We start from the raw sequence: 4,422 nt of genomic DNA, 5'->3' as shown, positions 1-4,422 counted from the left end.
CCAGGTGAACACAATCAGACACACCAGGGAAACTAAAGACAGGAAGGCAAACACAGGAAGTAGGACCAGACAAGACACAAGGAGGAAAACATTTCAAAATAAAAAAGGTGGAAAATGAAAACAACAATCCAAAACCATGACACACTGACTGCAGGCTCTTTCATTCTTCCACAAACTATAGAAGGCCAGCTGAACATGCAAATCAACTCTCTAACAGACACAGGGGTTTTACAGAAGAGTGGAAAAGGTAGTCTGTTTTTTATGGGATGTTTTTAGTTTCTAATGACTGGTTACTCCCTGTAATGCCGCTGAGAGCTGTGGCAGGCAGTCGTAGTGTTTGCAGAGAAGATATGATGGGATGTAAAGCATGAGATCAGGACTCTGAAGCTCAAAGAACAAACACTTATTTTGAACTGGATCTAAAACGGTTGGATTGTGTTCATCTCTACAGGATCGATGACGAGCCGTTCAGAGCCACGATCCAGAAGACCTGTGAGTACTGAAACCATATCCTCCATTCATCAAGATAGTAAACTCTTGAATGGAGCATGACCTCAGAGGAAAACAACACTCTTCTTTCTCTCCATGTTGTATTATCATCATTATTCTCTCTCTCTCTCCTTCTCCTCTCAGGTGACAGGAAGTGAAGACACACAGAAAGGTGAGAGGTCGTACCGTGTGAACTTTATTTATTGAGGTTTCACTACAGAATAAAATGTAGTTATTGCTCAGTGTTTTCTGGGATTCAAGACAAATCTGCAAACTCAGGTTTGATTTGTTCTCAGTTTATTTATCACGGGGCGAGTTTGAGACGTACGGAGGAGCGTGGAGGCATTTTGGAAAATATGAAAGAAGGCTGCAGCTGAGACTTCCTGTTGGCTGTCCTCAATATGAAATGAACAAAAACAATCAATTGTACTCAAAGCTTTTCTTAAGAACAAAGATGTGTCACCATAACTCTGCAAACGCTTCATCAGATTTAGGATCCAGTTTATTGCCAATTAGATTTCTCACATTGAAGGAATTCTCTTTGGTGTGTTGTCACAAAGAGAAGAAACCTGAAAATACATGTTTTTAAATGAAGAAAAATATGTAATTATATATCAGTTCATCTGCTGTGATCAATGTCTCACGCTCTGCTGTGATTGGCTGGTACTGCAGTCACATGTTAACTCGTTAATAATCCATTGGAAATTGACAACGAACTCAGAGGTTCCCAGTAATCAGAATATTTAGCTTTGGTCTTTGGATGTTCTGTTATTGTAGTTTGTGTTCGTTGAGCTGGAGTTGAACTTTACTAACTCTGTTTCATAACTCCAGGCTCCAGTGTTCTTCTCACCTGAACACACACCTGGGTCTTCATCCAGCTGATCCTCTAACATGACCAAATACTACTTTAATAATATCTTTATATAACCATCCTTCTTTCATGTCATGCCATGTTTGCACACGTCTGCACAGCCCTCCACTTTAAAATACAACTCTCTGTAGTTTTACATATATTGTCATATTTTCATTCTGCTAAGTGTTGTAGCTTTTAACCTCTTAAGCACGACGGTCCCCCCATTGGACCCCTCCCACCGTTTTTTTTCGAGATAATATCTCAGGGCTTCTTAACATTTATGAAACTATTAATGTGTAGCACCAGATTAACGGGAAGAATCTCAGCTAACTGAAGATATGAACCATTTTTACCAAAACAAAACACAAGTCTCATAAGAAGCGTCTAAATGACCCCTGAGCGAAAAAATTCTAACGCACTGCGGCACACAATTCAAGATAAAGATACCCTTATTACTTATCGTAGCTGCACATACAATATAGCCGATTAAAGCTGAGACTCCACTGATTATTTAGGTGTAGTATCATCACTGAGCGATCCGAACTTGCGACAGGGGAAGCAAACACAGACATCACAACACGTACCTTTACGGAGCTTTTACGGCAGATCGTCTCACCGTAGCTGTCAATTAGGTCAAAAGACGTGTTCAATGGCATCCATAGGTTGATAATGTACCTGTGCCTTTGAAGAAATTATTTATAATCCATAATTCCATTTTTTATGTAAAAATCGGAGCGGAAAAGTTAGCTGCTAATGGTAGCCACCAGAGTGTATGCAGCTTCCGGTTTTGGTAACGCGTCACTCTCATTCCTTATTTGTTAACGTTTTGGTGTGTATAGAACTTTCCCTCGATTCCATTGGCTCTAGCGGTTATAAAGAGATTTCATTCATCAAAATCGATCAAGGGGGGCCAGAGATAGGTCAAATCCACCCAAATGGGGGTTTTTGGCTAAATCTCTCTAAAAAGGTCAAATGTCACTTGTTTTGCATCAATCTTGATACAGGGTACTTATTATATGTTGTACTTTGGATGCCTAAAGCTTTTAGTCTACTAACCCATCATCCAAGGGTAGTTTTCACTATAAGTAAAAAAGAATTTTTGGACGGACACTATAATTTACAGTTTTATAGTTTACATGTAAAATCAGAATTTTCTTTAAAATAAAAAACATCTATATTGATTCTGACTTTTCTACATCCAACTCACAGGTTTATCATTACTTTGAGAATAAAGATTATTAATTTAACCCTTTTAGAAGGGAAGATATGGTCATTTGTTCTGGGAATGTCATTTTCGAGCCTGAGACCTGAAAAACAGGCTCAGGGCTTAAAGGGCCCATGTCATGGCCATTTCCACTGATCATAATTCCATTGTTGAGGTCTACTAAAATAGATTTATATTGTGCATCTCTCCAAACTCACATTGGTTTCTCATACAGCATCTCTCCAAACTCACATTGGTTTCTCAAACAGCATCTCTGTAAACTACGTGTATTCACTGAATTTCACTCTCTGCCTTTAACGGCTCGTTGTAGCTCCAATAGCTCCAGCCCCCACCCTCCTTGTGAGCACAGTGTGCTCTGATTGGTCGGGACGTTGTGAATCACGCTGAGCTCCATGGAGGTGTTGTTTCCTTGTTTAGGATACACAGCGAAACACAGCCAAACTCATCCTGAGCACACACAAACTCACAGCCGGATTAAAAACAATAAGTGTGGCTTGATATTGAGTAAGAAAAAGGTTGATAAACGCTGTGAGAATGGGTCTGCAGAGAGAATGGGTCTGCAGAGAGAATGGGTCTGCAGAGAGAATGGGTCTGCAGAGAGAATGGGTCTGCAGAGAGAATTTCGCTGCGATCCCAACTGTCTGTTATCAGCCTGCAGCCAGGGAGGAGAAATCAGCTGAGCTGCTGCCTGCACATAGAGTGTGTGTGTGTGAGGAAGTCCGTGGATTGGTCAATTTGAACCAATCAGCGGGGGCTTAACGTAACGGCTCCGCGGACGTAACGGCTCCACGGATTGGTCCATTTCGTTCCAGGTACGGCATGACATCATGCCGTACCCGGAACGAAATGGAATTATCAAATGGACAATGACGTATCTCCAACGAGGCGTTTTGGGGAGGTATTTTCTGTGTTAGAGTTTTACTCGCTACAGGGTGTACTTTGAGGGTTTTGACTCTGCACACCGTTTACATGCATAAAAACCTTCATAACACACAAGGGGACGGGTAATAACCGGAAAAGCATGACATGGGCCCTTTAAGAGGTTAAGGTTCTTTGTGTATTTACATTTAGATTTGGTGTAAATACTTGTCTAATGATTTTTTTAATGGTAAATAGTTTCTTAAAAATACTTATTTTCATTATAGTTTTTTATAGTTCTATTGCAACTTATTTTCTTAAGTTGTTCATGTTCGCACCACCAGACACTAAATCTACTTCCTTGTGTGTGTGAACGGACCTGGAAATAAAGGTGGTTCTGATGAGGGACTGCATTCAGAAGAACCTCTGCTATACAGTACAATAACCTAAGTACATCAAAATGGTACTTTAGTACAGTACATGAGTATATATACTTAGTTCCTTCACACCACTGTCTGTACAGTACAGAGAGGTGAGAGCAGATCAGATAGTATTGATCCAGTGAGAACAAATACTCTCCTCTATCAGTTGAAGAAGCCCGTCGACAATCTACTGTTGGTTTTATAACCAAAGTATTTCCCTGTTTCTCTTCCAGGTCCCAGAGGGTTACCTGTTGACCCGTGTCCATCTCAAAATGGTCCGCAGGCATCCCATAATGCTGCGTTTGGGGGGGAGACGTTCTCCCTGTAATCAAAGCACTGGGTTCTCTTGGAGACGCTCTCAACGTCTTTGAGGACAAAGTCACAAAAAGCCAAGAAGAAGCTGTGCCAAAGCTTTGTGTGCATGTAGTCTTTATGAAATGTGATCAGATGTTGTTGAAACCTTTAAGATGTGTTCTCTTCAGAACTGCTACAGGATGTGCAATTTGTAAAATGTGTTATCTTTAATATGAGTTTGTATGCATGCTTCTTAGTTAACATGAAGCTGTCTCTAGCTC

The 4,422-nt window shown here is 40.6% G+C and overlaps 1 long non-coding RNA gene across 1 annotated transcript; it reads left to right on the top strand.

Annotated features, from left to right (window-relative positions):
- Positions 1 to 430: 430 nt before the first annotated feature.
- On the top strand, positions 431 to 4,196 carry LOC117475339. The gene is made up of 3 exons (XR_004555160.1): positions 431 to 492; positions 634 to 661; positions 4,081 to 4,196. It is a non-coding gene; the product is annotated as an uncharacterized LOC117475339 (long non-coding RNA).
- The last annotated feature ends 226 nt before the right edge of the window (positions 4,197 to 4,422 follow it).

Source organism: Trematomus bernacchii, unplaced genomic scaffold (genome assembly GCF_902827165.1).
Source record: "Trematomus bernacchii unplaced genomic scaffold, fTreBer1.1, whole genome shotgun sequence".
NCBI lineage: Eukaryota > Metazoa > Chordata > Actinopteri > Perciformes > Nototheniidae > Trematomus > Trematomus bernacchii.
Note: the sequence above shows the minus strand (reverse complement) of the source record. Positions and strands in the feature narration are given on the sequence as shown.